At 42.5% G+C, this 12123-nt stretch overlaps 1 long non-coding RNA gene across 3 annotated transcripts in view; it reads right to left on the minus strand.

The window, feature by feature from the left end:
• Positions 1–2691: 2691 nt before the first annotated feature.
• The window catches only part of LOC125977800 (uncharacterized), a 36787-nt gene continuing 27355 nt past the window's right edge, over positions 2692–12123 (minus strand). For 2 of the 3 annotated variants that reach the window (XR_007484738.1, XR_007484737.1), the window contains exon 3: positions 2692–3243. This is a non-coding gene — a long non-coding RNA (uncharacterized lncRNA). The remainder of the gene's footprint in view (positions 3244–12123) is intronic. The other variant, XR_007484739.1, reaches the window with a different exon arrangement.

Raw genomic sequence — 12123 nt, forward strand, 5'->3', positions numbered from 1 at the left:
CCCTTTCCTTCCTGTAGGATTCAGAGAAAGCTTTTCATGATTTTTTTCCTGCTTTGTTGTGACCCCAATGCACCCCCAACAGGTGTCATATGAGAAAAAACACACAAATCACCAAATAATCATCAAAGTACATAATAATTTGCTCTCGGAATGTCGCTTCACACTTATATCAAAACGTCATGTGCCTCCTAGTGGAATATGACATAAAAAGCAATCTGATCACACCCCAAGGCTGACCTGAAAATACCGACGACGCGTTTGCCTCAACAGGTTTGTTCAAAAACCCACATATCTTTGGGCGGTTTGGGCTGGACCACAATAATTCACAAAAGTCTGGCTTGGGCCAAGTAGTGCCAAAAAAGCTCTTGTCATTACAAAACACATTTACATTAAATTAATGTCCTCCATGAAACTAATTGTTGGACTCCACACAGAGCTAGTTCAAGTTGTTTCTAAATATAAATCACAGGGGAGACACTTTTAGCTGAATCATTTGTAAGGTCCTCACCCCAAAGCAGGTTGTGACCTTTGAGCCTTGACCTTTGCACACCTCGGTGGCTTTATTAGCCAGGGCAGCAGCTGGTGTGAGGTGGGAAAAGAGAAAGTGCACATTTGTTTGTAAGCGTCAATAATTAAGTTCTTGCATGATTATGGGGATATCCGGTCGTAAACACTTGCCACGTTTGGATGGGAAGAGACGACGAATGCCAAAAACAATTTCATTCAATTACGCCCTTGCTTGACAAACAACTGAGTTTGTCCTACATTAAAAGCTGGCATTTTGACATGTTAATTTTAACACTGAGATGGGCATTCTTTGCATATTTTGTCATCTGTTTTTAATAGTGCTTGTCCTCATTTGGATGGTAAGCCAAAATAAAAAGTCTTCAATTAAACTGACATGATTGCTTTTTAGATGCAAACTCAACACAGGAAGGTCTGAGCCTAGATTCAAATCTAATATCCATCCATATGTAACTGAAACTGTTTTTAACTGTGGCGCTTCCATAAATCCGGCAGCTTTGCGATCAAAGTCACAAGACTAGCAATTGCGTATCTATAGACTGAAAAGCTAATATCAGCTTTGGAGGCGGTCGACTCTACAATCTGGTTGAAGCTTTGAGGCCTTTTGGTGTGGAGTTCACATGTTTAGGTTCCTTGATGTGTTTCAAGGAATGAAACCAGATGGGGCATCAACCACATAACAACATGTGGAAGATGTTCTTTTACTATATTTTTTAACTTTTATTTTCTCTTTAAATCTGTGTAATTTTGTGATGCACACAGCTTGAATTCACATTCATGGTACTGACCAAGCGTCAGTCAGTTTGTTTAGCACAGTAATTACATAAACTTCATAGGGTCAAGTGAGTGTGAATAGAACTGAATACAAAAAACGATGAGAAGCGTTTCTGGCTGTTTGGGAATGAGCTCTGGAAAAATCATCAGGAGGGAAATGATGGGAGAAAGGAAGAGCAAAGGAATTGGTGCAGTTGCAGGAATAAAAAAAAAAGTAGAGGTAGAGGTAAGGTGGGTGGGAAGGATGGAATGCAGGCGGGAGGGGGGTGGGGGTGGGTGGGATGCCGACGGCGTACACAGCAGGGTTAGCGCTCCAACAGAGGCCATGTGACATTGTGGCCGGGATAACAAAAAGCTGTGACATCACTGGCTGATCCCTGCCAGGCTGCCGATGCTAGCAATAACATTACTTATTTCCAGTGCTTTTTTTTTTGTGGGACCAAATGGGGCTCACGATTACTGTCAATTGGACTTTTATTGTCATTTTGTTATTTTCTGAGAATCAGTATTTAGTAACTTAAGTGAAAGCCTCACTAAGGAAGTAGAACCCTGCGATTCCTGTTTTAGCCAATCAGCAAACAAAATAAATTTGGTGGCTTATTATTTTATTTTTTTGCAAACCATCAGAACAGGCCACCATTCATGAAACTCACCAATTTGTCAGTAGAACACAACCAAGAATAATTGTGATTGTGAATCTCAGACATTTTTACACCTCCGATGACCCTAAAGTCACATCCGGCCGCAAATGACACAGCCCTTGTCTTATGAACTGCAATGTTTATTGACGGAGCGTACAAAAAGAGAGGCTGGGAACCGGCACGCTAATGTGCTTCCAGACTGGCTAAATAAACCAGAAAATCGCCCCAAAACAAATGAGACTTAATTGATGTGGAGGACCGCCATGAGAGTGAGACTTTCCAACTAATCATAGATTAATTGTATTTGTGAGCAGCATTCACGCTGAGGCTGCTGCTTGCGTTATTCCCATTTTTGCACAGGATGTGAAGATCCAGCTTCTGTACCAATAGTGTGGCTGATGCGTCACAGATGGAAAGGCTTCCTACGCAAGCTCCTAAAACAGTGCAGACACGCGTGTATGCGGAGATGTGTCAGAGAGGCCATCTTTGTGTACCTGCTGCAGACATACGCCTCTGTCTGGCTCGCAGCACGCCGAGTCAACAAGGTAGCCAAACAAAGTGGGCACTATTCTGGGGAGCAGCACCTGACGCCAAAGTGTGAGCCCGGCTTGGACTGAGATCATCTTTCAGGGAGTACCTTGATGAGAATTTTTGTAGGGTTGTCCAAAAAACAACTTGCTGGAATGTGGTAGGAAACGGGCTCAGTATTTTTTTTGGAAGGTTTTGATGAGGTCAAGCCGTTATGCTGAACTTGCAATAGCAGATACACTGGTTTATTATTATTATTATCAAACATGACCATATATTCAAGTCACAACTAATGAAATAATTTGACATGGTCCATGATCACGGTGTTTTTAAAGTAGGCAATGTTCAGGGGTGATGTATTGCTATTGAAAGCAGGAAGTCAGGCAAATACCTTTGCGCATCCAAAAACTGGACCTGTTACGGAGGTGGGACGGCCGATGGACATGCTAATAGACAAAGCAGACGCATTCAGAGCAAGAGAGAGTCAAATTCTGTCCACTTTTTAAGTTTCAAATGTCAGTTTTGTGCAGTTATTGTTAGGACTGTTAGGAGAATTGCTTTGTTGTGGGGCAAATGGGAAAAATATGAAGAACAGAGAGCCAGTGAAACAAATGAGGATATCTTCAATGCTGATGAAAACCAGACATAATTTACTGTTTTTGGTCACCTCAGTTCTGCACCAGAAAGGCATCATAGCTCTGTCAATGTCAGTTGTCACGGTCATCCGCCTTGAAGGATTTCCTCACCTCCAGCACCAACCATCTGGAATCGCACTCTTCAAACAAAACAAAGGAAAAAAGGGAGGGGGAGAGAGAATTTGTGTTTAGATTTTAAGAGGACATGATATGAAAAAACAAACTTTTTAATTGCTTTGAGAGAAAAAGCGTGTCCTGGAATGACGTCCGTCCGTCCATCCATCCACAGGGATGAGTTTGTTGAAGAACTTTTACTGAAGTTCAGTAAACATGGTTTGCAAAGTTTATTGTCAAAGATGATGCTGGCTAAATTGGATATTTGTTCCCCTAAATCTTCCGGCCTGCCTTTCCCAGCCGAATCAATACAATCCTGAACTGTCACTGTTGTACACTGCTCTCACTCACTCACTCCATTACACGCGCACAAACAGGCAACATATGCTTAGTCATACAAGTGGACACACTCACACATACAAGCTAGCAGACTTCCCCAAATAGAGCATTCCTCACACCCAAACGAGATTCCTAGCTCTTCCTCGGCTCCGTGCCCTTTTGGACGAGACGCAAATTTTGTGTTTCTACACAGAAGCGATGACATCACCATGTCTGCGGCTGCTGATGGATGTTCAAGTCCTAGAAAGCGACCAGTTTGACTGACTTTTGAATTCTTCTGCTTCGTTCAGAAGTGGCACATTTAATCAAATGGGAACTAGACAAGAACTTTCTGCCCTCCCATCACTGCGCTTACGTTGAATGGCCTAATGGGACTCGAAGCCATCCACATGGTGCTTGCTTTATCTGATGAGGAGATCCCCTCAGTGCGCTTGCTCATTCTTTTCAGCCACAACCTAAGCTTCTTAGGAATGCCCGAGCAGCAGCCCTGACTGTGCGAAGCGAGCATTGTGTGCGCAGTCGGGCGTTGCGGTTCAGCTCGCAGTTGTGTGTGTCAAATGTGTTTAATAATCTTACAAATGGTTCCAATTGAACTCATTAGCCCGGAAGTTGATCAAAATGGGTCAGCGCTCGCACAGATCCATCTAGGTAACACTTTATAAAAACAGTAAATGTGATTCGTAAATTGTTATATTTTACAATGGAAATTTAAAAATATGCCAATCACGTTTTATAAACTCTCCTTCAAAAGTATTGGAACAGACAACGGATGCCATGAAGTGGAGCTCTCATAATGTGTGGCTGCACCAGGGTGGAGACTCTCACTCTGGCATCTCAGGTATTTTATAGATCAGAAGGTGGCCCCCTCAAATTATCCTCCGTCTGCCCTTGCTTCCATCATCCTCCTCCTCCTCGTTTCTGAAAACTCTCAATGGCCTTTTTGAGTCGAGATGTTTGGTTATAAATATACTGCAGCATTAAAGTAGGTGGAGATTGTCGATGGTGGCTTACGTCCAAAAGTTGAGGAAGTAAAAGCGGAAGAAAAAGGGAATGAAGGTGGGCAGGGATGGAGTGATATGTAGGCACAAAAATTGTGGTCAAGTGGGCTTTAGTTTTGGGGTACAAAATCACATTAGTGGCTCATAGTACGTTTTGCTCAGAGTTGCGTCCATAGGAAATGGGTGTAAGTTGATCTAGTGTGTAAATGTGTGTGTTAGTGCATGGTATTCTAAGGTGGTACTCCCTCCCCAACCCAGCGACACAATGAACCTCTGTGTGGTGAACCTTCGGAATGCTGAGAGATGGCAGGCCGGCAAGAAGAAGGGAAGAGGGGGTTCACACGAGTGATGGAGAAGGGTGGGGTGGGGGGGGGTAATGTAATGAAGAAATGACAAAGATGACTTAGCAAAAGGTAAGGAGAGCTGCGTTGAGTTTTGTTGGATCCACAGATAAATGTTAACTAACAGCGTAAGCTTTTGACAAGTGGCGTATATTTAATTCCAGTGGGTATATTTGTTTAGTGATGTGTCTGCTGCCTCATGGAACGATCAACACACTAATTATTGTGTATGAGTAAAGTATATGAGTAGTGTAGTATATTTTGGTCTTTGTGGGCCACATAAAATGATGTGGCGGGCCGTACCTGGCCCCCGGGCCTTGAGCTTGACACCACCTGCTTTAGACTGGCCATCAAATATTTGTTTACATTCTTTTTCTTTAGTGTACTTGGCAACCACAGCCAACATTAACGATGTGGGTATCAAAAGAAGCTAAGAGGCAAGAAAGGGGCACAAAAGGCAGAAAAAGAACCTTAAAAACAGTGATTGTAAAAGTGGGGAGGAGTAAGAGGTGATGGCAGATTTGTTTACTGACTATACTGAGCAGGCTCCTGAGGTCTTAAAGGAGACTGGGACTGACCTACAAACGCACTTTGAGATTTATACTTTGTGACTTCTATAGGAAATTAGTTTTTTAATACTTTCTAGTTCATATAGGACATTACTCAACACAAAAGTGATAGCAAAGTGGTTTCCCATGGTTGTTGTACAATGAAGTTACACTGTAGGTGACTCTAGTAAGCATGAATTATATATTTCCTTGTAAATCAATGGATTTTTTTTTCCATCCACATTGATTTAAGAGGACGTCAGATCAGTAATCCGGCCCCAACACTCGAGAAGGATTTTGAACAGCAGAAAACAGGTCAATGGGCCAATTTAGAACACTACCTGCATGTCGGGACAAAAAGGGCAGTGTTCAAGTCGCATTAATATGCTGCACATACAGTACGGCGAAGATTGCGCTAAAATAGTTGAAAAGAAAACCAAACCTCCTGGCATGTTGTATATTTATATTTATCTTGTGGTTGGAGTAGTTCGTATGTGTCTGTGAATATGAAGCTTTGACTGTGAAGACTGGAAATAGTGAAAATTATATTTTGGTGAATAATTTCTCCTGTGTGTGTACAAGTGAGAGAGCTCAATTCATGGACACCTAAAGAGACTGTATGTGCAAGGTGGTGGATGATGCTTGGGCATTTGTAAACAGAGCCCCTATTCACTCGTACAGTCAAAGAATTGAGAAGAAGCCCCCTTGTGGTAGAAATGCACATCGGCTTTGTCAGCAAAAGAGCAGCAATCCTCTAAGCTGATTATGGTGCACCATTAAACAAAATGAATCAGGAATGAAACAATCTTGCCAAGTAAATCGGAGGGTGTAGAGGCTGGCATTATCATCTTTTTATAATGGGCTTATTGTGGAATAATGGACTACAAACAAAACGCTTTTCCAAGTGTCCTAAAAGGCATAAAGCAGTCGGTGATTAGAGGGGACTAATTTGAGCACCACAGGAAATGTCATTTATTTTCAGCCAACACAGCTGCCTTTTCATTCGGAAAGTATTTTGAAGTTTGTTCGCCAACCTTAAATATGAGATGTTGTTTTGCGCCTGACTGTGACGTCAAATGCCGCCCAATTTATTTTTCGTATTGTTTTTCATTTATTCATTTCCAAGCATTTTGAAAGAGTCACGTCAAAGTAACTGTTTGTTTTCACATGGTCACATGGCGTTGTTTGAGTTGACGTTTTGCTTCAGATCAGAGTGAGGGATGCAGATGATCGATAATGAAAATACCTCCCACTTACAACAACTTCATACATCCAAGTTCAGTGCAGAAATTTAACTTGACAAAAATACATTCGCTAAGCTAATTGTGTCTATATAAAGCTAATTGTGTCTCATTAGGTATCAAAGCTTGGTCTTCAATGACAATTAAAAAACTGATGAAATAATCAATAACAAGATGATTTATGAAACAGACAGCGTGAATCTATTCTCAACAAACCATAATATTTCAGTCAAGTACGATTATCTCTGCAACACCAGAAAGGATTTTTTCCCCATCTTACAATCAATCGTAGTCGCTAATGGAATGTCCAAGGTTTACTTCCACATACAGTATGTCATGTACATCCTTGGCTACGAAACCGACATTCATCCTTGTGCACATTTTTTTCCACAGAGAGCCTTCTATACAAGCCGCTTATGAAATCTTTTGATCGTGGCGTAGGAATGGATGCTGTGCCCAGGTAGTTCAAGGTGTTGACTGTGACTACAAACAGGGAGAGCTTTTTAAGTAGCAGAGAACAGGCCTGTGTCAATACTGCTGACCTGGTCAAGGACAAGGTCTCGATTTATCCAACTGTGCTATCTGCTAGAATTAGCGGTACGGTATTAGCACTTTCCTAGACTTTATGAAATGCCTACTTTTTCTCAAATAGTGAAACCAGGTGCTTCGGTAAGGTATGTGAAGATAAAGGATAGGGAATGCCTCAAAGCTCTCGCGTTGCTGCTTTGGCAGTGAACGCTGGCATTCTCGACCAAGGCATCAGAAGCTCAGACAAAGCAAAACACAGTTGTTTCTATTTGAGGCAAGATAAAAACCTTCAATCTTTAGAGAGGAAACAAATTCTCATGGAATGGCTGCTTCTCCATCATAACTAAGTCCATCTTGATCTCAGTGTTGACTTTGGACACGCAATAGAAGAGTTGGACACTATACATGACCTACAACTCAGACAGTTGGGTGGGGGTCTCAAAATTTGTGATAATTTCACCATAATTGCATTTTTCCGAACCTTTATTACAATACCAGTCAGTCTACAAAATCTTGTCATATTTGTTTCCATCAGTCAACAGTAGTAGAGAAATATTTGAGCAACATCCGACCGATCAGGAGGATTTCTCTTTATGGACTATCAGCAAATATCTCCCTCTTGAGAAAACTCAACACAGTATACATTTCTCTTGCCTCCTTTTGAGGGGCTTGCGAGAATCAAGCACAATAAACAGAAGCCCCCCTCTGAAAGTCCACAACAAAAGCAAATAGCCCCAGCTTGGCTGTAGCTATATTAGCGGTCAGCTGGATCCTATTAGAAGGGCTTTGTGAATCGCTATCGCCTCTCAAGAATCCCAAACAAACTGACCCTGGACTCTGTTTGTCTCCTTGTAACCTCTCATCAAATCGGTCGTGCCTGTCCAAGAAATATCCCTGGATACTGCGGCCTTCCCACAAACAGGGATGGGTCCCAGTGACCTTTCTGACCATTGATGTTCCTCGGCTACTTGGGTGATATGGTTGTTTAATTTTTGTTGCTACCATTCAATCATTTGTGCAACTTTGCATTTTTAAAGGAGTTGTGTTGAATTTCAGCATCAGTCAAATAAAATCAGTCTGTGTGAGTAAAGAATGTGCTGAAGTTGGTATGTGGCAGATGAAAAAACAGATGCTTTCCTTCTCCTCACTAAATAAGCATGGTCAGGCTTGAAGGACTGAGCAACCTTTGTTCAGCCCCTGGGTCCTATTTGTGTTCTCAGATGATCTCAGTCGGATCAAAGATCCCGCTACTTACTTCCTGTGACGACAATACGTAAAATAAAGTACCAATCTTCAAAGAAGAAAAAAAATATATTGTTTGTAGTAAGAGAGCAAGAAGGCTGGTATAGATGGTTTTCGGAGTATACTGTGGTCAGTGGTCCAGTACTTGAAGTCCAGGCAAAAACTAACATGGAGACCAACCAACAAAGCTACCATTCATATTCCTTCCCCGGTCATGGAAAACGTTTCTCCCCCAGCGTTAAAACAGAGTGAGGGGGCAAATGTGCAAAGACAACACACAGGGGGAGCTTTAGGATCTGCTTGCTGTGAGCCACATTTAGATCTGCGTGGACCTGAAAGAAACCCAAACATCTGCACTTGGGACTGCAGAGAAGGTTCCTCTATAGGTGGGAGGGTTCATGTGGCCTTGGAGGCCTAGGGGACCAGCTCTGGATCAAACTGGTGTCAAACTTGTTTTTGTCGCGGGCCGTATCGTAGTCATCGTTAATCAAACTGATCAATAAATAGGAGAGTAAAACTGTTGTAACAAAAATGTCTAGCAATATCTGTATTTCTTTAAAAGTAAAGATAATTTGTAATTTTAGTATTGACACAAAGTTGATGCACAATTTGTCTTCGGGGGCCACGTAAAATGATGTGGTGGGCCATATCTGGCCCCAGGCCTTGGGTTTCACGCCTATGCTTTAGACACTGTACGTGACACATCATAATAAAGAACAATCAAGACGTGCAAGAATCAGGCTGATAAGCAGGCTGATTGGATTTTGTTTAGTATCTGCATGCTTTTCATCAAAGCACTATCTTGCCTCATCTTTAGATGTTTAGGGAAAATGTGTTTAGTTTGGACTCAACTCTGCTTCTCAGATGATATCAGGATGTTGCGGGGATTAGAATGGGTAAACTATTTTGGGTGGCCAGTGACTGAGCTTTTGATTGCCTCACACTGCGTTTTGGAAAGACTTTATTTTGTTTGAGGGTCTGAGTCGTTTGAGGGCACTTGTCATAGACAGGACATCCTGTTCTGTGAAGGGAGGATATTCTTGTCTGTCGATCCTGGGGCGCTACCGACAGCGCTGGAGTAACTTGAAAGCCTTGAGTGTTGATATTTTCACTGATAAGTTGTGATTTGGATATGGAAATCAAGTGACCTGAAAAGAGAAAGTCGTGTGTCCTGGTATAGTTGCCGACCACAGTATTAAGTGTAACATCTTGATCGGTCTTTTTCAAAAAACTCCAGTCTCCAAGACAAGTAAAAATGACTTTGATTCTGATGAGACCAAGAAAGATCCTTGAAAATTGGTCTTGAGATCGGACAATGTCTGCTTATGCTCCTTTTATCAGTCTCGCCATTTCTTCTTTTCCCATTTCCAAAGAAACTCCACAAAATCTTTTGTGTTTTACAAAATTTTACTAAATTGTGTGTGTGTGTTTTTTTTAACTTATGAGACCCAAATCAAGTGCTTTGACATGAACAGAGGGTACTGAATTTTAAAATAAATCTTATTTCAGATTGCAATCGAGATTTATAGGAAATTGACTTTCCCGTCATTTTGAGGTACTTTATAGTGAACAGACTTGATTGATATAGATAATTATCTCGTGCTCCATTCACTAAGCCGCTGAAGGCTGTCGAGTACATCTGTCAGTTTGACAGACAAAATGATCTTGTCTGTAATCACCTTCCTCCCTCAGCCGCCTCATCAGTTGCTCGACTTGTGCGATGAGTCAAATCCACACTTTGTTTTTTACCTTGGGCTCATTCACTGGCATGTCAACTGTAACCGTATTGCCACAGAAGCACAATGCTTACTTAATACAACGAAGCCAACTCTAAAAGCATGTGGATGTGAGCGGTTTAGTGTGATTAGGCTAGAAATTGCACGTGAGGGGCGGAAGAGGTGGAATGGGGTATGACGAGAGTCGAGGGGGGGCAGCTCCTTTTCAGGTTCGGTTGGACATGAACACTGGGCACTTTGTCGGCTGCTGAGGTGATGCTATCTTTACCTCAGTGATACAATAGCCTCATAGACAGCTGACTTTGGGTCAGGACCCGGCTAGCCTCAGCTGTGGCGGATTCCAGGAAAAGTGTGCCACCTACAGGCAGGGAGCTTTAGGAAATTATAACGTATGAATACAGTCAAAGCTAAACACAGACAATCAAACAGAACAAATTATTAAAATGCTAGACGGCAAAGGATGTGAAGAAACAATCAAAGTGCCATCTTTTCCCGTCATCTGTCAGCTAGCGTACGTTAAATCTGTTAAGTCTCACTGCAGCAGCTGCAGAGTTCGTTCCCTCTGGCATTCCGTAATTCTCCTCTCGTGACGAGATGCGCTTGGCAGGCGGAAGAACACTCAATTTTTTGGGGGGGAATGAAATGGGCGGGGGCACATGCCAGGCGTTGTAAAATACGAGTCAAAAGCGAACATAAATATCGACATTGCATTGTAGGCAATGTTGTGTCAGTCATTTGCGACATTCCACGTTCTCAAAGCGTTTCGCCAGGACGGAAACCTCACGTCGGTGAAAAAATGTCTTTCCCACTCCCCTCACCTCCTCGCATTGACTGCTCCCTCCTCACCTAGTTTCCCCTCCTTTTCCCACCGTCCTCGACATCGTGACATTCCTCCAATCCTGAGCTCCTCCCGCCTCGATTCCCTCGCCGGATGCCAGCTGATTGAGTGAAACGGCCCTCAGCAGCAAAAGACACTTGGAAGTGTTGCGCAATAATGATTTTCTCAGCCAAGGCCAACATCCATTGCTGGACTTGTCAAATGAAACACTAGAATGTAGACACCAAAAGGTAAGCAGATCTGCATCAGTAGCTATCAAATTAGCTGATCTCTTGGCACACTATTTCGGTAGCAAAAAATAAAATAAAAAATATCATCCAGCCTTTAATGATGGTGAAAACTTGTAGTTTGGGTTTGAAATGTATTTCTAGTACTTGTTGGAAAAGATAAAAATATCCACAAAGTCGCTAAGTTGGCAATACTCTTTGTGTATTTATTTTATTTTTTATTTTACCTTGGAACTGTTTCAAAGTGTGGAAATAAAAATGCATGAAATGTATTTTGTATTTTGGAAGAAAACTAATCTGCAAGTGAGTGGGTTGATGGCTTGGCCATCTGTGAGGAAGCAGCCACTGAGTAAACCTGCGCAGTTCACAGCTTATTTCATCAATATGTTCCAGCCATCAGCTTCACTTGACACCCGCCGTTATTTCGCCGCCTGAACTTCCTCCATTGACCAGACTTTACAGGTCACGTTTCCCCCTAGACAAAGTTTGTAACACACAGTTGGCAAGGCTGAAGTTGCCGCCGGGTCGGAGGATTACTGTCTGACTAAATCCCTCAAAAAGGCCCCACTGTGGCTCCCCATTCCCGCCCCGCCCCCCTCCTCCTGACCTTCAGGTTCACCTCTGGAGCTCTGTCTGCCGTGTGAAGCCATGCCAGGTAATGGGATTTACAAGGCTGTGAATTTCACTGTATTGACACAGGGACCAATGTGTGCTTACAAATGATGTACTGGCCACAAAAAAAAAAGTGAATAGGCGGCTATCGGTTTACGACGGTCCCGACATGGGATAGGCTGCCAATGGAACTGCAGTTGGCACAATGACGAAAGTATGCGTCATCATGCAGCACAATGAGTTACCAATATTTATA

The sequence above is a fragment of the Syngnathus scovelli genome, chromosome 11, assembly GCF_024217435.2.
Source record: "Syngnathus scovelli strain Florida chromosome 11, RoL_Ssco_1.2, whole genome shotgun sequence".
Taxonomy (NCBI): domain Eukaryota; kingdom Metazoa; phylum Chordata; class Actinopteri; order Syngnathiformes; family Syngnathidae; genus Syngnathus; species Syngnathus scovelli.